At 34.4% G+C, this 23,929-nt stretch overlaps 1 long non-coding RNA gene across 4 annotated transcripts in view; it reads left to right on the top strand.

Annotated features, from left to right (window-relative positions):
* Nucleotides 1-1,071: 1,071 nt before the first annotated feature.
* The window catches only part of LOC127733879 (uncharacterized), a 118,736-nt gene continuing 95,878 nt past the window's right edge, over nucleotides 1,072-23,929 (top strand). For 2 of the 4 annotated variants that reach the window (XR_007997252.1, XR_007997251.1), the window contains exons 1-2: nucleotides 1,088-1,122; nucleotides 19,404-19,475. This is a non-coding gene — a long non-coding RNA (uncharacterized LOC127733879). Of the gene's footprint in view, nucleotides 1,123-19,403; nucleotides 19,476-21,665; nucleotides 21,732-22,936; nucleotides 23,011-23,929 lie in introns of all 4 variants that reach the window. The other 2 variants (XR_007997229.1, XR_007997245.1) reach the window with 2 other exon arrangements.

Here is a 23,929-nt window from a genome sequence, read left to right as displayed (position 1 = left end):
CCATTCAGAACTTGTACCATTTATTACCACACTTTGGGATCTTCCTGACAGATAATTTTCAAACCATTTCAATAAACTACCAGCTATTCCAGCTTGTTGTAATTTGAAAAGAAGACCCTTATGCCAAACTCTATCGAAGGCCTTGCTTATATCACAGAAGACAACCCTAATTTCTTTACCACTATCAAGAGCTTAACCAAAATCATTTGAAATATTAACCAATTGATTTACTGCTGAGTCCACCCTAGTGAAGCCAGACTGATTATTGCTAAGAAACTTATTTTGTTTTAAGTGATTGTAAACATGTTTATAAACACAACGCTCCATACACTTTGATATAACACTCAAGAGGGAAATTGGTCTATAATTTTTCACATCATTTGGGTTATTACTTTTGAATACAGGGTAAACGTTTGCTCTTTTCTATTGATGGGGAAATACTGCACTACGCAAGGACAAGTCAAGTTGAATAATTTACACAAAGGACTTTTAAGAATAGCTGAGGCCTCTTTTAACAGTTTTGGATTGATTAAATCAGGACCTGAAGCTTTTGATGGAATAATTATACTAAGAATGTCTTCCAGTTCTGTTTCGTTAAGTTCTATTTCGTTGATTGTAGTTGAAACATTAAGTGGTATAACGGGTAAAATTGTGCTGGAGTCATCAATATTAGACTGCGATGCAAAACAATGATTTAATTCGTTTGCTTTGTCTATATCATCAAATATAAGAAAATGACCGTTTGACGCCTGACGGTAAAGGGCATTCATACACTCATCTTTTTACGCAATTCTTTAATCTAAGTTTTGCAGTTATTCGTGATATTTTCTGTAAACAGTATTTTTTACCCCTTTTTTTAATTTTTGCAGTTATTTGTTATATTTTTGCACCCCATTATTCTCTATTCTTTATAATGTTTGCCCATTTTTCTCTATTCTTTATTTTTTTTGCCCGTTATTTTTTATTATGTAAACCCCATTGACAACACCTTCATTCACGGTCCATTACACCACATGTATTCTGTATTTTTATTGGTTACCTAGTTTTGGCGGGTGTTTTCTATTGTTCTAATTTTTCAACTCTTGTGCGAGAATTCATTTTGATGTATAATAGCCAACACGTGTAAGTTTCACTTTTTTGGTTTTGAAAATTTCTTATAGAAGGTAGGTTTTATTCTTTCTTTATCAATAACACAAGGTCTTAAAGTTACAGTCGAGATTAGTTTGATGACTCGAAAACGAGTTGTAATCACTTTATGAAAAAGACAATATAAAAATAAAGAAAAGAAGAAAAATTTCATCGATGATGATGACATCATTCAATATGCATCTATTACTAAATAATTAAATTAAGACTCTGGCTTGACCAATGAATTGACTGAACTCTGCGGTTCCTAGATTCGAGTAGACCGGTATGAATGTGTAAATAGTTTGAAATAACATGCCATCAGTCATTCCCAAGGTCCGTCAGACATGTGGCAATGTCCAGTAATAAAATAGTTTGGTCCAGTGAAATGTCATCAATTACTGGACCAAATGAACAGTGTTGATGTAGGAATTTTGTAATACTCACAATTTTAAAGACTGCTAAAACATTGACTGGACCAGTAATGATTGAACATATACTGGACCAAAAGACCACTGAGGTCCGAAAAACCTTCGGAACCTCTGTGCCATAGAAATGAAAATTGTTCTATTTAGGTTTAATATGAGTTTTATCCTAAACAGGATATTTTGTAGTTGAAAGTGTCAGTTTATCATTGCAATGTCTTAAAACGGTGACTGGGGAATAGAAATATAGTCACTACAGGTCTTCCACCAGGCAGTAAAACACTTGATGCCTCATGTAGTGTGCCAACACTCTCTGCACGTTTTGAACTCTTGTAAAAATATTTTTTTTGAGGGGTCCGTAGGATTGCATGTTGCAAGGCAAAATTTCTGTCCTCTATAAAATACTCTTATTTTCCAGTGGCAGTCTAAACTTCCCTTACCTTCTTACCGGACGTCCACTTACAGGTCTTACTTTTTGTATTTGTTGTCAATTTGTTCTCATCCTGAACATGTACGAAATATTTGCCACTGGACGTTAAGAGGAAAAAACAATCAATCAATCTTAAAACGGTAAATTTCTCATGTAATTGCCAACGCTACTTTCGATTTCAAAGAATAAATTAAGGTTCATCAAAAGGAATTGAAAAATATGGATGTGTTTACACCACAAAAGCTACTATGAGTACAGACAAACTGGTGCATCTAGGAAAGTTTTAAGGTTCATCATAACCTTTTCGCAAATATGGCTGTATTTGCACTACAAAATAGTAAGTACAGACAAACCTGTGCATCTGGAAAAGTTTTATAGCATTGCTGGACCTAGATAAATAAATTTAAATGCATTTTAAGTTTCAGAATATTAAAAACTTAATAACTAGATTTTATTATTCATTTTTTAGCTCACCTGGCCCTTCGTGAGCTTTTCTCATCACTTGGCGTCCGTCGTCGTCATCGTTAACTTTTTAAATTTTGAACTTCTTCTAGAGAACCACTGAATGGAATGAAACCAAACATGGCATGAATGTTCCTTATGAGGTGCTGACCTAGTGTTGTTACTTTGAAGCCGATCCATCATCCAAGATGGCCGCCAGAGAGGACTTAGTTTAACATAGGACCCAATGGGAAATACATACAAATGTCTTCTTTTAGAGAACCACTGAATGGAGTGAAACCAAACATGGCATGAATGTTCCTTATGAGGTGCTGACCAAGTGTTGTTACTTTGAAGCCGATCCATCATCCAAGATGGCCGCCAGCAGGGTACTTAGTTTAACATAGGACCCTAAGGGAAATACATACAAATGTCTTCTTTTAGAGAACCACTGAATGGAATGAAACAAAACATGGCATGAATGTTCCTTATGAGATGCTGACCAAGTGTTGTTACTTTTAAGCCGATCCATAATCCAAGATCGCCTGCAGGGGACTTAGTTTAACATAGGACCCTATGGCAAATATTTAAATTGTCTTCTTTTAGAGAACCAGTGAATGGAATAAAACCAAACATGGCATGAATGTTACTTATGAGGTGCTGACCAAATGTTGTTACTTTGAAGCTGATCCATAATCCAAGATGGCCGCCAGCAGGGTACTTAGTTTAACATAGGACCCTAAGGGAAATACATACGAATGTCTTCTTTTAGAGAACCACTGAATGGAATGAAACCAAACATGGCATGAATGTTCCTTATGAAGTGCTAACCAAGTGTTGTTACTTTGAAGTCGATCCATCATCCAAGATGGCCACCAGCTGGGGACAGTGTTTAACAAAGGACCCTATGGACAATACATACAAATGTCTTCTTTTAGAGAACCACTAAATGGAATGAAACCAAACATGGCATGAATGTTCCTTATGAGATGCTGACCAAGTGTTGTTACTTTTAAGCCGATCCATAATCCAAGATCGCCTGCGGGGGACTTAGTTTAACATAGGACCCTATGGGAAATATTTAAATTGTCTTCTTTTAGAGAACCAGTGAATGGAATAAAACCAAACATGGCATGAATGTTACTTATGAGGTGCTGACCAAATGTTGTTACTTTGAAGCCGATCCATAATCCAAGATGGCTGCCAGCAGGGTACTTAGTTTAACATAGGACCCTATGGGAAATACATACGAATATCTTCTTTTAGAGAACCACTGAATGGAATGAAACCAAACATGGCATGAATGTTCCTTATGAAGTGCTAACCAAGTGTTGTTACTTTGAAGCCGATCCATCATCCAAGATGGCCACCAGCTGGGGACAGTGTTTAACAAAGGACCCTATGGACAATACATACAAATGTCTTCTTTTAGAGAACCACTAAATGGAATGAAACCAAACATGGCATGAATGTTCCTTATGAGATGCTGACCAAGTGTTGTTACTTTTAAGCCGATCCATAATCCAAGATCGCCTGCGGGGGACTTAGTTTAACATAGGACCCTATGGGAAATATTTAAATTGTCTTCTTTTAGAGAACCAGTGAATGGAATAAAACCAAACATGGCATGAATGTTACTTATGAGGTGCTGACCAAATGTTGTTACTTTGAAGCCGATCCATAATCCAAGATGGCCGCCAGCAGGGTACTTAGTTTAACATAGGACCCTATGGGAAATACATACGAATATCTTCTTTTAGAGAACCACTGAATGGAATGAAACCAAACATGGCATGAATGTTCCTTATGAAGTGCTAACCAAGTGTTGTTACTTTGAAGCCGATCCATCATCCAAGATGGCCACCAGCTGGGGACAGTGTTTAGCAAAGGACCCTATGGACAATACATACAAATGTCTTCTTTTAGAGAACCACTAAATGGAATGAAACCAAACATGGCATGAAAGTTCCTTATGAGGTGCTGACTAAGTGTTGTTACTTTGAAGCTGATCCTTCATCTACGATGGCCGCCAGCGGGGGGGACTTCCTTTAACATAAGACCTTATAGGAAATACATACAAATGCTTCTTCTAGAGGTGCACTGAATGGAATGAAACCAAACATGGCATAAATGTTTCTTATGAGGTGCTGAAGTGTTGCCACTTTGTTGCTTATTTACTGTTCAAGATGGCCACCAGGATTTTTTATTAAATTACGGGGCCAATATTAAACCAAATTTGGCCCCACTCATTATTAGTATCTGTTTTGATTTTAATCTATTTTAACATGATTTCAAAAACCAAAGTAGAATCAGGTGAGCAACACAGGCTCTTGAGAGCCTCTAGTTTTTCGTTCCTGCAGAAGGTACCAAAATAAACTTGGGAAAAGAAGTTTGAGAAGCTCCCCTCTTGTTATAAATGTTGTGAGTTGTATTGATTTAAATGGACAATAGACATGATAGATGGAAAATATACATATAGATAGACATCTGCCAACAATAGGTGAATCTGTGATTTAAACTCTAACTGAGTGGACCATAATCAGAATAAATAATAAATTTATTTGTATAAACACAGAAATTTAGTTGTTACAATAAACCAGTTAAAGAAAATTGGGAATAACAAAATGGGGCATTTTTTATATTCATGTTTCATGCAAAGCTTTATCTAGCATTACGCCTAACTGTGCTAATGAACTTTCTTTTCTAAGGCCAAACAAAAAAGTATGTGTGTTTACTGTACCCCTACCTACCCTATTTTTTATCCTCTACCCTGAAGGTTTTTTTTATCATTTGATTAAGCACTGTTTAAGTCACAATGTTGCTCCCATAGACTCAAAGTAAAAAAACTACCTACCTACTCTATTTTTATATCCCATTTATGGGCATTATGTTTTTCGGTCTGTGCGTCTGTCCGTTCATCCGTCTGTCCTGCTTCAGGTTAAAGTTTTTGGTCAAGGTAGGTTTTGTCCCTTCAACTTGAAACTTAGTACACATGTTCCCTATGATATGATCTTTCTAATTTTAATGCCAAATTAGAGCTTTGACCCCAATTTCACGGTCCATTGAACATAGAAAATGATAGTGCAAGTGGGGCATCCATGTGCAGACCTGCCAACTATCCCGATTTTGGCGGTATTATCCCGATTTTCATGCCTCAACCCGAATCCCGATATCGGGTTCCTAAAACAAGCAAAAAACCCGATTTTCATAAATTCTACCCGAGAAAATTTTATTCTTACCGATTTCCGGTAATGGAGGACAACATAGAGATATTATCCAATCAAATTCATCGTAGTATCTGATATTCGGGTCATGTTGATTTACCTGAGGATTATCGATCTGTTTTGACACTAAGTATTATGTAAACATATACACGTGCCTCAATAAAATCAATGATTTGTCAAAGTTTTATGGGTCTTAAGGTAGATTCATGGTATACCGCCATCTTGGATTGTACAATCGCAGTACACAATCGGTCTAGATCTTTGCCTAAATCTACAAATTTGGAGACAAATAGGCAATTTATAGGTTAGACTGTTTATTTGATGAAAGAAAACTTGGTGATTTATTGCATTATCCAAAATGTTTAAATAAATACCAAATAAATGTGTTTTTAGAATCATTTTTTCAACTTGGCCATTTAAGGGGAGATAACTCTTTTAGTAAAAAATTTATACTGGACTGATAGGGAAATTTTAATTTTTTACTTGTAGCAAGAAAACAAGTTCGGTGACACCATTTTTTCTTTTTATTTTCTTAAAGCATATAATAAAACCTATCTTTTCATATTTTATTTCAAAATTCTATCTCATAGATTTCTTTTTATGCACAAAAGTGTGTTTTTTCATGAACAATCTAAGCAAATTTGTGCAATTTCGTACGACCCGTAGCTTGAAAAATAGCACGGTGACCCATACTTTTTATTATATTTTTGGAAAAGGCATAGAAAAATCTTTATTTTGGCAAAGTATAAAAAAATTCTATCTGAGGAAATATATACCTATGATCTACCTTAATTGGTAATAAAATTATAGATCTTTGTTATTTATACCGATCAGCTTGGGAGTTACATAATTAACTGTTTTAATTTTTTTACTTATCATTTAATTGAGATTAATTATATTATAATCAAGTTAACTAGTTAAAAAAATTCTTTAATCAGGTGAACATAGTTAATAATTATCTTAATTATAACTGATCAAAGGAATTTTGCAAATTAAACGTAAAGGCTTGGATGCTGTTTGCACATTGAGACAATTGTTATAAAAGGATATGAAAAATGGAATTGAATCATAACAGTTCAAACTATCACAATGGTTGTTACTCCACCCAGCAAGAAGAAACGTTTGCCATGCCGTTTTCTTGAAAAATGGCAGAATGACCTGAATCTATTTATTTTAAATAGATACAGTGAAAATACAAATAAAATACTGAAATAAAACAAATATAACACTGAAATAAAACAAATAAAACAAATGAACCAAATGAAAGAAACATCTTTACACAGAATGATACACACAGCATCAAAACAATCTCAAGAGTTCAAGAAACAAACCAAAATTGATCCTAAATATACATGAAATACTTTCTACTGGACATTATAAAAAAAAAAAACAGTCACAAGATGAAGCGATACATTTGAATTTTTTTCCCCTGGGAAAATCCCCCATGGAGGTTTTCAAAAGTTGGCAGGTCTGCATGTACTATGGACACATTCTTGTTTCAGCATGTAACAGCACATACTTTTTTGTTTGGCCTAATATGATTTCATTGAATATAAAAAATCTTTTGATTACAATAAAAAAAATAAGGAGGAAAGGTCTTTAGAACTTTTTACTGTAATTAGGCAGCTGTATTAAAAAATGTGTATGCATTCCCCACATACACATTTGGTTATATACATGTACATGTTTTGTGTGAATAATCTAGTTTAATATAAATGAACATAGGTAATTGATCGAAATGAAATAGACAAATCAAACACACCTATAACATTCTTGTTAATTAGCTTATAATAGACACTAGATTCTAGATTTAGATTGAAAACATATTTTCAAACTGACTTGTAAAACTGGTTTCACAATGTTTAAGTTGTCCCTACTTTTGATTAGTTCTCTGTTACTGACTCCGCCCAAAGGAAGGTTGTACCTTAGCTTATAATGATTTCATGGTTCAGCTAGCAAGCAAACTAACCAAAGATACTAATTTTACCTACACACTCAAGTCAATGTGCTGTAATGTTTGTTTCCACACTGCTGATTTTTGTGGAGCCTGCGACTTTTGTCGCAGAAAGCTCGACATAGGGATAGTGATCCGGCGGCGGCGGCGTTAGGTAACTTCTTAAAAGCTTTATATTTTAGAAGGTGGAAGATCTGGATGCTTCATACTTTGTATATGGATGCCTCATGTTACGAAGTTTCCGTCAGTCACATGTCCAATGTCCTTGACCTCATTTTCATGGTTCAGTGACTACTTGAAAAAAAAGTTAAGATTTTTTGTAATGTTAAATTCTCTCTTATTATAAGTAATAGGATAACTATATTTGATATGTGCGTACCTTGCAAGGTCCTCATGCCCGTCAGACAGTTTTCACTTGACCTCGACCTCATTTCATGGATCACTGAACAAGGTTAAGTTTTGGTGGTCAAGTCCATATCTCAGATACTATAAGCAATAGGTCTAGTATATTAGGTGTATGGAAGGACTGTAAGGTGTACATGTCCAACTGGCAGGTGTCATCTGACCTTGACCTCATTTTCATGGTTCAGTGGTTATAGTTAAGCTTTGTGTTTTGGTCTGTTTTTCTTATACTGTATGCAATAGGTCTACTATATTTGGTGTATGGAATGATTGTAAGGTGTACATGTCTAGCTGGCAGGTGTCATCTGACCTTGACCTCATTTTCATGGTTCAGTGGTCAAAGTTAAGTTTTTGAGTTTATGTCTTTTTTCTAATACTATATGCAATAGTTTGACTATATTTGGTGTATGGAAATATTTTATGATCTATTTGTCAGTCACGCAGGTTTTTTTTTACCTTGACCTCATTTTCAAGGTTCATTGCTCAGTGTTAAGTTTTTGTGTTTTGGTCTGTTTTTCTTAAACTATAAGCAATAGGTCAACTATATTTGTTGTATGGAAGAATTGTTAGCTATACATGCCTGCCTTGCATGGTTCATCTGACCTTGACCTCATATCAACATAATATCAATGATTAGGACTATCAACATAATATCAATGATTAGTAAAGAAGGCGAGACATTTCAGCGTGTGCACTCTTGTTAGTATGTGAGTCTATGAGCTACAGATCATGTTAATGTTCATTTCCACTCTGTTGATTTTTATGCCCCCGCAACTAAAAGTTGGGGGGCATATTGTTTTACCCCTGTCTGTCTGTCCGTCTGTCCATCCGTCCGTCCCATTATGGGTTTATAGTTATTCCACAGTTTGAATGCTAGGAAGTTTTCACTTTGCTGGCTGTTTGTACATATATTGAAGGTGTGCATGTGGTCAGGGTTTTGATTTTTAATAATATTTGCTCTTTTGGGAGATAGCTGAACTTTGTCATTTTTGGAGTATACACTTGCATAATAGGTAAATAGCTATTCCAGATAACTCCTCCTACAGTTTGAATGCTAGGAAGTTTTCACTTTGCTGGCTATTTGCACATATATAAAAGGTGTGCATGTGGTCAGGGTTTTGATTTTTATTGATATTTGCTCTAGTGCATAGTGTTTCCAGATAACTCCTCCTACAGTGAACCATAGACCTATGTGCTACCATGCCCAACTTTGTGTATTTTAAAATAACATTTTGCATCTGCGGGGGCATCAATTTGGTATGCAGTTGTATTAGCAGTGGCACATCTCATTTCCATGGAGATTATTTGGCCCTGCCCCCTCAGTCATGGTCTATTGACTTTGAGACTTTGAAACTTTTGCTTAGTTTACATGTATTAGTTTGTGATATGCAGTTGTATAAGCATTGGCAATTATCTCATTTCCATGGAGAATATTTGGTTCTCCCTCCCCCCCCTCCTCGCTATGTTAGTATGTGAGTGAGTCTACTATATTGAGTTACAGATCATATTAATGTTCATTTCCGCTCTGCTGATTTTTAGTATGAGAGACTACTATGATGAGTTACAGATCATGTTAATGTTCATTTCCACTCTGCTGATTTTTAACGACTTACTACTTTGGATGACAGAAACCAATCCAAAGCTGTACAGTCTACATTGTGGTCTATGTAAATACCCCCGTCAGCATACACTCCAAAACTCATTATGGATGGGGAGTGTTATGCTGATGACGTCCGAGGGCCTGTATCCTAGGTGTTAGATAATGGACCACCATTTCACTGTCTCAAGATAATGCTTCCTGTCATCTTTATTACTATGTCCGAGACTCATCGACCAGTACTCCATCATCGTGGTTAGCGGGCTGCACAGCTGACCAAACTGGCCCTGAAAGCAGCCATTGTGAAGGAAGTAGACTGCAAACCAACCAAACAGCAATAGTAAAAATCAAATAAATCCAGCAAAACCAAAATGGCCGCCTTGTTCCAACTTGACAACAACAAAAACATTTAAATGCTCACCAAACGCCTTTGGGCACTGAGCCGACCGTGGGAGGGCTTACTAGCCAGTCAAGGTCGTTAAACACCACCAGTTAGTTAGACTTTAGGTTTGGTTTAGCTCCATTGATTTTTGCTGAAATTACGGGCTATGGACTTAATATTTTGTTAAAATACCAGTTATACAGACTTTTTTCACATTTTTTGGATAAATGGACTTAGTTTTTTTTTAGTCCCCTAATGATGAAGTCAAAGGGACTTTAGGTTTGCACTCCATCAGTCTGTCGTCAGTCCGGCAAATCAGTTTTCCACACTTTTTTTCTTCGTGCTTGAATATATGGTTTTGATATTTGGTGTATTGTTTTATCATGACAAGTTACAAAATGTACAGATCAAGTTCTAATTTTGTTCTGGTCTGATGATTTTGTGCAGAGTTATAATTGGTCCTTGCACTTGGAAAATTCACTCGATCAGTTTTACGCACTTTTTATGCCCCATTTATGGGCATTATGTTTTTCGGTCTGTGCGTCCATTCGTTCGTACGTTCGTCCGTCTGTCCCGCTTCAGGTTAAAGTTTTTGGTCAAGGTAGTTTTTGATGAAGTTGAAGTCCAATCAACTTGAAACTTAGTACACATGTTCCCCATGGTATGATGCCATATTAGAGCTTTGACCCCAATTTTACGGTCCACTGAACATAGAAAATGATAGTGTGAGTGGGGTACCCGTGTACTATGGACACATTCTTGTTTCGTCATGCTTTAAGTTATTTATTTGACAATTGGTAAATAGTTTTATCATGACAAGTTACAGATCGAGTTCAAATTTTGTTCCAGTCTGATGATTTTGTGCAGATTTATGGTCCTTGGACTTCGAAAATTCACTGAAATAATCAGTTACTACACTTTTTTTTGTCATGCTTGAAGATATTGACTTGATATTTGTTATATAGTTTACACCATGACAAGTTATAAATCAAGTTAGCATTTTGTTCCTGTACAATGAATTTTTAACCAGTAGGGGACTATGTATTGCCATGCAATACTCTCAGAATGCTTGTTACAGTTAACATTCAGATCACAGTTTGTTTTTATGCCCCCACAACTGAAAGTTGGGGGGGCATATTGTTTTACCCTTGTCCGTTCGTCTGTCTCAATATGGGTATATTGCTATTCCAGATAAGTCCTCCTACAGTTTGAATGCTAAGAAGTTTTCACTTTGCTGGCTGTTTGTACATATATTGAAGGTGTGCTTTTGGTCAGGGTTTTGATTTTTATTGATATTTGCTCTAGTGCATAGTGTTTCCGGATAACTCCTCCTACAGTGAACCATAGATCTATGTGCTACCATGCCCAACTTTGTGTATTTTAAAATAACATTTTGCATCTAGGGGGGCATCATTAGTGTCTCCCAGACACAATAATATCTCAAAGAAAGTCCTACATTGACTTTGTTATAATACAGTTACTTCAGAGTGGAATGAGGGGCATCACTTTGTCTAGTTAAAATTAACATTCAGAATCAGTCGGAGGTTAAAGTTTTTATAAGACCGCAAAAATTATAAATTTTTTGGTAGTATATTGGTTTCACGTTGTCGTCGTCAGCGTCGTCCGAAGACAGATGGTTTCCGGATAATAACTTTAGTATAAGTAAATAGAAATCAATAAAATTTTAACACAAGGTTTATAACCACTAAAGGAAGGTTGGGATTGATTTTGGGGGTTATGGTCCCAATTGTTTAGGAATTAGGGGCCAAAAAAGGGGCCCAAATAAGCATTTTTGTAGTTTCCAGACAATAACTTGTGTTAAAGTGTATGAATCTCTCTGAAATTATACCACAAGTTTCCATACTACAAAGGGATGGTTAGGATTGACTTTGGGGGGTTATGGCTCAAACCATTGAGGAATTAGGGGGGAAAAAAAGGGGAAAAACAAGGGTTTTTCTGGTTAAAGGACAATTGAGACAATTTAAAAGCAGTGTAAGGGAGGTAATCCAAATCAATTTAAATAACAATGTTTGATCACCTCCCTTACACTGCTTGTAAATTATGTATTAAGAAATGATGATTGTCTGAGATACTGACCATAACTTGAGGGAAAGAATTATTTTTTTTGAATAAGGGAAAGGGGGGAGGTGAAAAAAATTGGAGGGGGACAATTTTTCTCATTTCAGATTTCAGAAATTAAAAGAAAATTTCTTCAAATATTTTTTTTTGGGGGATTAATATTCAACAGCATAGTGTATTGCACAAATGCAAAAAAAAACGGGGTAAAATGTTTTTTTTGGGGGGGTCAATTCGCATAGTGTATTGCACAAAAGCAAAACATTAAATATAAATTCAAATCATATAACCAATTTGAAGTTCTTTGACTACAGTTATTCTGTGTCAGAAACCTGTTATGTGTCCAAAAAATTTAATTACAATCCAAATTCAGACCTGTATCAAGCGTGAATATTGTGTCCATTTTCGCCCCAACTTTTCAGGGTTGGACATCTGCGGTCGTATCCAGCTGCGCTCAGCGAAGCAATTTATTCTGTCATCAATAACTGTCAAACCTTAATGGAATTTTATGAAATTATGACAGAAGTTTGATACCGGGTATTGTAATGTTCAAAATACGGTATCCAGAGCAAGATTTTGAAATTTTATTTTTTTTTTCCCCATATTTTAATGATAAATGAACTTAGTTCATTTCACAGTTAACAAGTAGATACAGTCTGGGGTTAAGCTTGTTACATTTCAAATACTCTGTCAAACCTTCACAGAATTTTATGAAACTTTAGCAGAAGTTTTTTAATGATTAAGAGATAATGTCTGATGCAAAGTTTTGAAAATATTATATCGTCATTTTCAGTATTTTTCTGATAGATGGACTAATTAGTTTTTTACAGTTAACATTTACAGACAGTCTGTCCGGATTAAATTTGTTTTACATGTTGAGTTTGTAAACCTTCATGGATTGTTATGAAACTTGGACAGAAGCAAATCAAGAACAAGAAATAGCATCTAAAGATAATGTTTTTTTTTGTTTTTTTTTAAATTCTGTATTTTACTGATAAATGGACTCACTTTGGAAGTCAACATTACACTAATAACCTGACAGCAGCAATCATAGGTGAGGCACAGGGTTCCATGGAACCCCTTCAAAATTTTATTTATTTTTCATGGATGAGGAATATGATAGAGTAGGCGGAAATTAAAAAAGTATAAAATTTTAATATTTTATTCTTCTGAGAATCAGAAAAAATTGAGTTGATAGATCCTTAAACCATAAAATCAAGAAAACCTTGCAATTGTTTCACAAAATAACTTACCAAGAATTTGAGGTTCCTCTTTTTAAGACTGGACAAGATAAGAAAATAAATGCCTGAATTGTCTACGATACAGTCCACTCATTTACACAGTTTAAATCACATTTCTGGGTGCAGATTTTCCCAATGTTTTCAACTTTTATATTTTACATGCCCATCAGAAAAGTACACTGCAGCTTGTGCTTGTCAAAGAATTACTTCCACTTTTCCCAGGCAATCATACAACCTTTAATGTCATATACATGTACCTTGTTACTTGTTTTGGGAATTATTTGCAGCTTTTGAATGTTCTATACCAGTTTAAAACCTTCGCTAAATGCATGTTATTGAAATGCAGTTAGGGGATCAAGTTCTTTCATTCCTCCTGGAATTGGGATGCATTTTGGAGAGCCAGACTATGGTTAAACCCCAGGTATAGTCAGCTTTTTACTCATGTTAAATGATTTTAAAATATCTTATGATTATTATACCCCATGTTTTGTAGTTTTTGGGAAGAGACAGCTTCAAGCCATCAATTCCCTATAGGATTGGCCAGAAGTTCTACTTTCCAGTCCTCTCACCATTTCGTAATTTTTAGTTTGGAACACCTCAAACTTTCATACTGATTTGATGAGAAGGAGATAAACAAATGGATAGATCGACTTTAAACGCTTTCTCTTCTGTTTCTCCTGAAATATTTTGGTATCTCAATCTCTTCCTTTCCCTATTTACGTTTCTTTTACAATCCGGAAATATCAGTTTTACGAAATTTTCCAACCTAGTGATGTCATGCTGGGAATTCCACACTTCGTCGAAGCAGGGATATCCTTCACTTATTAGTATTAAAATCAGAAAACATGTATGATTATAAAATCGGTATTTGTTTATTAAACATAATTATAAATGCATGATTTAGTTTCTTCATGAAACCGAGAACTAATTTCAGGCGATACTTAAGCAAAGCAAAAAAGCTAAGGGACTGTTGATTATGACATAGGTGGCGTTGTTTTCTTGTCATGATGTAATGAGGATTTCCTCGATTTCCTATATTGGAGGTAAAGATCAATTACAGATACAGATATATTCATTTCGTACCTCATTGACTATTTATATTTATGCGATTTCGTTCCTTGTGTAATATTTATATATTTATTAAATGATATGAGCAAATCAGTTCTTTATACAGATAAATCAGCATGTGTAATACTGTTGACTTTGCCCAGTTGACATAAATTATGAGTAAATATTGCATTTTTCGGCCACGTCCGATACGGGAAAAAAGCTGAAAAGCAATACAGAATTTTCACTTACAAATTATGTTAGACGTATCTTAACCTGGAATAGACTAATCTAAAAGAAATTGGAAGACACATTTTTCAATTTTAATGACAAGAAAATTTAATTTTGATCTGTTTTTGTTACTTTTTGCGCATACCTTTCTGAGTAGAATTTTCAATTTATCATCATTCCATCTGAAAAAAACATAATTTCTGAATATTCTTCCGAAGTACTTTATGTTTGCTAGATAAATACAATTGCATTAGCATAGATTAAGTACCTGGACTTGAATTCAGAAATTTCAACAATATACATGTAATTGACAAAACAATTCGTCATGACTGGTAAGAGGCAAGTGCAAATAACTATCTACAGGTTGCATAGCTGTTCCAGAAACCACGCCTCTTTTGGGGAGATATGTAATATTCATAGATATTTTGTTTTGTTTACATACTGGTTCCCTGATACCGTATTGCGGGTTATTTTTCAGGGGTGTAAAATTTCTCGATTTAGGAGCAACAAAGTATATGAAAAATTTTGGCAGTTTTTATTTTGGCGATTCTTTAACCCCAATTAAATATTCTAGCGGATACTAAATGGTTGCAGTTAAAAAGTTGTAAAATTGTTATGGTTAAATGATTGTTTTGCCCCCATGAAGTCTTATTTATTGATTATATTTTGATACAGTTAATCAATAGAATACTGGTACTTAGATATTTGTCACAGGTGTACAAACTTCTTGTAAATGTTATGGTTGGTTAGTTACGAAATTGACCAGACCTTTGATGTACTTATTAGATTATAAAATTATCATGAGTGACTTGCAACTCTTATATAGATTGACACTTATCAATATTAAAGGATAAAATACCTAACAAAGTACCTTACACTGGTATATTGATAATTGTTTTATTATGTTACCAATTAACTAATTAACAACTGACAACCAATGAACAATGGCCTTTTGCATTTATGTTGTTTAAATTAACATAAACCATTATTTATCTGACAATGGGAAAAAATAGATAGTTTACAAAATGCTTAAGTTATTAGAAAGTACCGAACGTATGCATAAATTTTCGCGGAATTTTAATTTTACGATTTCCCCATACCCGCCAAAATAAGCTAAAATAAACACCCCGCAAAAATAACCTGCTATACAGTATGATCTCTATGTTTCATCTTATAGAGACATAACTTGGGAATGTTACCAGTGTATAAACACATGGTTGCGGGGAATTTTGATACTGAGGGTCACCAAAAGTGAAGGGAGGGGTAGTACAGATTTTAAGTACAAGTTTAAACTCTTAGAATTTGGGGGCATATAAATGTTGAAAATTTGCTGCACAGCCCTGTGTTTTGACCTTTAAATAAAATAGTAGTGAATGTCAACTTTCCATTCTAGGATATAATTTTTCACGAAACTTCATAGTAAAAGTACTTTACAGTTTTAGCCGTAAAGGGAGTTCTATGGGAAATTGCATTGTCTATATTTACAGAAATGCAACCTACAATGTATTAAACAGTAAGTTTCTTGTTTTTTTAATCAAAGAATGTGTATCATATAATGACAGTTTTATGAACTGGCTGTTTCTGTATCGACCATTTTATACATGTAGATTCATGGTCATATGTATTGGCCCTCAGCCCTTCGAGTCTCAGGGCCAATAAGCTAATATAACCTTGAATCTATAACGGGGTCAATACAGAACCAGGCAGTGTTAAAGTATTGAGAAATTTGTAGGGAGTTCAGAGGCGTGTTGAAATCTCCATGGCATTTGGAAGGGGTCTTGAAAAAAATACCAAAATTAAAATTTTTCTTCCAGATCCCTTTAATGGCATAAAATAATCAGTCTCTTAGATCATAAGTATGCTAATCAATATTCATTAAAATTTTATCTTTTTGTCTCTCGTGTCAAAAGTCGCAGAATGCAAGACATAGGGATTGCAATCCAGCAGCAGCAATTGCATAAACTATTTGTATATAAAGCTTTATATTTCAGAAGGTAGAAGACTTGGATGCTTTATACCTTGTAGGCAAATGCCTTATATTCTTATATTACCAAGTTTCCTGTCTGTCATATGTCACTTGCCATTTTCATGGTTACGGAACTGCTTGAATACTTTTAGTCCCCAATCATCGAAATTCAGGTTTGCACTCCGTCCGACTGTCTGTCTGTCCATCCTTCAATCCGGCAAATCAGTTTTCCACACTTTTTAGCTCACCTGGCCCAAAGTGAGCTTTTCTCATCACTTGGCGTCCGTCGTCCATCGTCATCCATTAACTTTTACAAAAATCTTCTCCTCTGAAACTGCTAGGCCAAATTTAACAAAACTTGGCCACAATCATTATTGGGGTAAAAAGAACATAGGGGTAAAATTCAAGTTTTGTCTATTATATTTTGAACTGTTTTAAATAGAGAAAATCTGAAAGGAGCAAAAATATTCAGAATAATGAGCTCTACCAATTGTCCCTTTACGTCAAAACTGTTAGACAAATTCTTACAGGTGTTATCGCCCATAAATAACAAATTTTACCATTTTTGTCTCGCCTTGACGTAGTCAAAAAGCGAGACATAGGTATGCTGTTGTCGGTGGCGGTGGCGGCGTCGTGGTCAACAATGTATTGATTTGTGATTAGGTCTAGTTTATGGTGAACCACTAGTGGTAGGTCAATGATATTTGGTATGCAGTTGTATTAGCATTGGCACATCTCATTGCCATGGAGATTATTTGGCCTCACCCCCGTCATTCATGGTCTATTGACTTTGAAACTTTTGCTTAGTTTTCATGTATTAGTTTGTGATTAGGTCAGTTTCAGGAGAACCGTTTGTGGTAGGTCAATGATAATTGGTATGCAGTTGTATAAGCATTAGCACATCTCATTTCCATGGAGAATATTTGGTCCTTACCCCTCAGTCTTGGTCTATTGACTTTGAAACTTTTGCTTAGTTTTCATGGATTAGTTTGTGATTAGGTCAGTTTAAGATGAACCACTAATGTTAAGTCAATGATATTCGAAAGTTTCATTTCCATGGAGGTTATATAACTCCACCCCCTAATTATGGTTCATTGACTTTGAAACTTTTACATAGTTTACAAGTTCATGTTTGTGTTTCGGTTTGTTTAAAGGAAACGACTTATGAAAAGTCAATGGTATTTGGTTTGCAGTTGTATTAGCATTGGCACATCTCATTTCCATGGAGATTGTTTAGCCCTGTACCTTCAGTCATGGTTCATTGACTTTGAATATTTGCATAACTTGCATGTTAAAGTATTGCTATTTTAATTTCAACATTTGCATTATCAAAATAACAAATAGGCGAGACATATCTCTGTGTTAACAGTTTATTTTCCAATATTGCCCTTAAATGAGGATTTTTTTTACCCTCTTTTGTGTTTTGAGCAAAAACTAAAGAAGACAGAGAGAAACTAAACAGACTGAAAGGTCAGTAATACAAGATCAACAAAATATAGATTTTTGTCATGAAGTCTATATCTCGTCTACAATGTTGGAGAGTGTCCTTTGTTTGATATGCTTATAGACCAAGGTGAGCGACACAGGTTCTTTAGAGCCTCTAGTTTCCTTTGTGCTTGAAGATATTGATTTGATATTTTGGTGTAAAGTTTTATCACGAGCAGTTACAGATCAAATTAAATTTTTTTTTTGGTCGGATGATTTTGTGCAGTTATGGTCCTTGGACTTTGAAAATTCACGCAAGTAATCAGTTTTTCCAACCTTTTTTCGTCATGCTTGATATTTGGGATATAGTTTACCATGACAAGTTACAGAACAAGGAGATGTGGTATGATTGCCAATGAGACAACTTTCCACCAAAGTTCAAATGAAGTTGATGTAAGCAATTATAGGCAACCGTAAGGCCTTCAACAAACCCATATCATCGGCTATAAAAGGCTGTGACATGAAAATATGAAACATTTCAATTGAGAAAAATAACGGCCTAATTTATAACAAAACAGTTTACAAAAAACAAATATGACAAACAGGAACCAACGACAACCACTGAACTACAGGCTCCTGATTTGGGACAGGCACATTAAGAATGTGGGGGGTTAAACATGTTTGTGAGCGCTCAACCCTCCCCTGAAACTACACCGCTTAACCGAATAATTTATTTTGTAAGAGTTGTCTCCCCAAATACTGTTTTCCTTGTGCGCACTACTCCTTCGCAACAGTAAAAGATTACAACAAATTTATTTCACCAAATTGGTCGTTACATCTTCAGATTATGAGAATAATTTTGAGCAAACAGATCTGAACATTCCATATGAGAGTTATTTCCCTTTATTTATTCGAAATAAGTGAAATGTAATAGTACCTCATAAACAGTTAAGTGATAGAGACCTAATGTCTCTTGATGTGAGGTCCTGGGTCCACCAAAAATAAAATGAGGTCATGGTCAACACTGTATTTCTCGTGTGCACTACTTCTTCGCAACCCTTTTAGATTAAGACAAAATTATTTCACATATTTATTTGTTTTATCCAATGAGATCTGGAGATTCCATATGAGAGTTATTTTCCCTTTTGCATTTGATATAAGTGATATGCATTTGTAACTGGTAAACCATAAGTGCATCACATTTATTTCTGAATTGATTGCAACTGCAAAATATTTGTTCATTGCAATTATAATTGTACTTAACTCTTTTTTTTGTGTTTTTGTTACAGATACAGCCTAAATATGTAACACTCTTATACCATGAAAGATATTTCCTTTGCAGATAGCACATTAGGATGAGTCACATGTAGGTATTTGGTAATTACAATTGTTCACTTAATGTTCTTAAAACTAATTTATAATTTTTGTTTTTGTTAGATACAGCCTAAAAATGTGAGTCCTATACCATGAAAAATGGTTCCATTGAAGTTCAAGAGGATGATGTCGCATGTAGGTATTTGGTCATTACAAATGTTCTTAAAGCTATGTTTATATGTGTTAGGTAATAAAAATCAGTTTTTCCTGGAAAAGCAGGAAACTTTATTACAAATTGGTCTACAATTTCGTCTTTTATGCCTGTTTAAGGGACGATTATGGTATACTGCAGGAATAATTTTACTATATAGTTAAGTGGGCCTAAAATTGGCCAGCGGCTCAAAAAATATTTGGAAATGTTTTAGTTACCATTTTAGGCAACTTTAATTTTTCATAGTTTTGTTGTCCTGCAAATAGGATGGATAGTCAATAGAAGAATATCACAATTTATTAATTAACAACGATTGAATTATGTCAACGTTTGGTTAACGATTTAAGCAGCGGAATGGGACCCCTCAGATTTTTTTGCCATGACGCCTTCTAACGACAGCAAAAAATAAAGTAGACTTTCAAGACGTCATTATTAATTGGACTATTGTTAAAGCAGATCGCCCAGCAGATGCTTTATGTCAAAATGGGTCTCCTAAAAGCAGACCTTCCCAGAGAGCAAACTTTAGATTTTGATGTAACATTGATGAATTTAATGGGTGCTGATCTCGTAAAAGCAGATCACCCAGCCGAGCCAGTTATATAATATGATGAAAACTTGTTTTATAGTAAAAAGTATTTAATTTTATGTCAGGCTCTATTTCATTATCAACCAATTTGAAACTTTATTACAAATTGGTCTAAAAACAAATTTCTTCAAATTTATACTTTAATGAAGTATATTCTTGTGAGAATGTATAGTAATTATAAATATTCTTGTCCAACATGCAAAAGATTAAATTCTGAATTAATTGAATCATCCCCACCCCCTGCCATTTAAGAAAATTCTAATACCTTGTAAGTGGTCAAGATCCCTGCCCCTAAACCATATATATTCTGGTTTGTCATGATAAAGCACACGAAATGAAATACAGGGTTAGTCCCCAGGGGTCACCCCCACCCCATGCCATTTTAGAAAGTTCTAATATCTTTGTAAGTGGTCAAGATCCCCACTCCTAAACCATATATATTCTGGTTTGTCATGCTAAGATGGTTTGAATGATATACAGGGTTAGTCCTCAGGGGTCATCCCGACCCCCTGCCATTTGAGAAAGTTCTAATATCTTGTAAATGGTCGAGATCTCCACCCCTAAACCATATATATTCTGGTTTGTCATGATAAAGCAAATCAAATGAATAACAGGTTTAGTCCCCAGGGGTCATCCCTACCCTATGCCATTTAAGAAAGTTCTAATATCTTGTAAGTGGTCATATTCTGGTTTGTCATGCCAAGATGATTTGAATGATATACAGGGTTAGTCCCCAGGCATCACTAATGCATATAACTTTACTGGACCAAACCAATTTTTACTGGGCTTTGCCCAATGTCAGGCGACCCTGGGAATTACAAATAATGGGAGCTTCGTTTGGGAGACTTCGTAACAGCATCCTGTTACAATCATTTCTTGTTTTTTCATAGTTTTGTTGTCATAGTGTTTTAAAATCTGGATCAGAATGCTGTCAACGCATACATTTTTAATGCGGTGATCCTGCAAATAGGATGGATAGTCAATAGAAGAATATCACAATTTATTAATTAACAACGATTCAATTATGTCAATGTTTGGTTAACAATTTAAGCAGCGGAAAGGGACCCCTCAGATACAATTATTTTTTGCTATGACGCCTTCTATCGACAGCAAAAAATAAAGTAGACTTTCAAGACGTCATTATTAATTGGACTATTGTTAAAGCAGATCGCCCAGCAGTTGGATAAAAGATGCTTTATGTCAAAATGGGTCTCGTAAAAGCAGAACTCCCCAGAGAGCAAACTTTAGATTTTGATGTAACATTGATGAATTTAATGGGCGCTGATCTCGTAAAAGCAGATCACCCAGCAGAGCCGGTTATATAATATGATGAAAACTTGTTTTATAGTAAAAAGTATTTAATTTTATGTCAGGCTCTATTTCATTATCAACCAATTTGAAACTTTATTACAAATTGGTCTAAAAAAAAATTTTCTTCAAATTTATACTCTAATGAAGTATATTCTTATGAGAATTATAGTAATTATAAATATTCTTGTCCAACATGCAAAAGATTAAATTCTGAATTAATTGCAACAGCAAATAGTCTCTATTTACAGCTGATATTAATTTCTAGTTTTTGTTAAAGATGCTGCACTCCTAGACAGAGAAGATGGTAACTTCATGGTAGATAGCACATGAGGAGGAGTTGCATGTAAGTATTTGGTCATTACAATTGTACTTAAAACTATGTTTATATTTGTTAGGTATTAAAAATCAGTTTTTCCTGAAACAAATTGAAGCTTTATAACAAATTGGTCTAAAATTTCTTTTATTCAAATTTATGCTCTAATGATGTATATTTTAATAAGAATGTATAGTAATTGTATATATACTTCTCTCTAATTTAGTATTTAACATAAATCATGCATCACATTAATTTCTGAATTGATTGCAACAGCAAAAAGTCTTGATTTAAAGCTGAAACTAATTTATAATTTTTGTTTTTTTTACAGATACAGCCTAAATATGCAACACTCCTATATCGTGAAAGATGCTTTCATTGTAGATCACACATTAGGACGAGTCACATGTAGGTATTTGGTCATTACAATTTTTGAGCTCACCTTTCCGAAGTAAATGTGAGCTTTTGCCATCACTTGGCGTCCGTTGTCGTCGTCCGTCCGGTGTAAACTATTTCAAAAATCTTCTCCTCTGAAACTACTGAACCAATTCCAACCAAACTTAAGCTGAATGATCCTTAGGGTATCTAGAATTAAGTTTGTGTTTTATTTTCTGTTTCGTCAAAAAACATGGCCAACATGGTTAAAAATATAAAATAGGGGAAAAATGCAGTTTTTGGCTTATATCTCAAAAACTAAAGCATTTAGAGGAACCCTTGACATGGGGGTAAAAGTGTTCTTGTACGTCGAGAAATATAGCCACTATGGCTAAAATGGAACATAGGGGTAAAATGCATTTTTTTGCTTTTGAAGAAAATATGACAGATGCAAATAACATTTAAATGGCATTTTTAAGCCACTCATTAATATATATTGAAAAGCAAAAATAATCATTGATGAAAGATTTAAGCAAAACATTACAGGTGAGCGATTCCTGCTCTTGAGAGCCTCTTGTTCTTAAAACTATGTTTATGTTTGTTAGGTAATAAAAATCTGTTTTTCCTGAAATAACAGCCTGAAGCTTTATAACTAATTTGTCTAAAATTTCCTCTTTTTTTTCAAATTTATACTCTTAAGTAATATATTTATATAAGAATGTTTTGTATTTGTTTTTAGACTTGTTGCCCGGTTAAGGAGTTGACATAAAACATGCATCACATTAATTTCTGAATTAATTGCAACAGCAAAAAGTCTCTATTTAAAGCTGAAACTAATTTAAAGTTTTTGTTTTTGTTAGATACAGCCTAAATATGTGACAGTCCTATACCATGAAGAATAGTTCCATTGAAGTTCAAGAGGATGATGTCGCATGTAGGTATTTGGTCATTACAAATGTTCTTTAAGCTATGTTTATATGTGTTAGGTAATAAAAATCAGTTTTTCCTGGAATAGCAGGAAACTTTATTACAAATTGGTCTACAATTTCGTCTTTTATGCCTGTTTAAGGGACGATTATGGTATACTGCAGGAATAATTTTACTATATAGTTAAGTGGGCCTAAAATTGGCCGGCGGCCCAAAAAATATTTGGAAATGTTTTAGTTACCATTTTAGGCAACTTTAATTTTTTCATAGTTTTGTTGTCATAGCGTTTTAAAATCTGGATCAGAATGCTGTCAACGCATACATTTTTAATGCGGTGATCCTGCAAATAGGATGGATAGTCAATAGAAGAATATCACAATTTATTAATTAACAACGATTCAATTATGTCAACGTTTGGTTAACGATTTAAGCAGCGGAAAGGGACCCCTCAGATACAATTATTTTTTGCTATGACGCCTTCTATCGACAGCAAAAAATAAAGTAGACTTTCAAAACGTCATTATTAATTGGACTATTGTTAAAGCAGATCGCCCAGCAGTTGGATAAAAGATGCTTTATGTCAAAATGGGTCTCGTAAAAGCAGACCTCCCCAGAGAGCAAACTTTAGATTTTGATGTAACATTGATGAATTTAATGGGCGCTGATCTCATAAAAGCAGATCACCCAGCAGAGCCGGTTATATAATATGATGAAAACTTGTTTTATAGTAAAAAGTATTTAAATTTATGTCAGGCTCTATTTCATTATCAACCAATTTGAAACTTTATTACAAATTGGTCTAAAAAAAAATTTTCTTCAAATTTTACTCTAATGAAGTATATTCTTATGAGAATTATAGTAATTATAAATATTCTTGTCCAACATGCGAAAGATTAAATTCAGAATTAATTGCAACAGCAAATAGT

This window comes from Mytilus californianus, unplaced genomic scaffold, assembly GCF_021869535.1.
Source record: "Mytilus californianus isolate M0D057914Y unplaced genomic scaffold, xbMytCali1.0.p SCAF_3, whole genome shotgun sequence".
Classification (NCBI taxonomy): domain Eukaryota; kingdom Metazoa; phylum Mollusca; class Bivalvia; order Mytilida; family Mytilidae; genus Mytilus; species Mytilus californianus.
The sequence above is the reverse complement of the archived record's forward strand: the minus strand, read 5'-3'. Positions and strand labels throughout refer to the sequence as shown.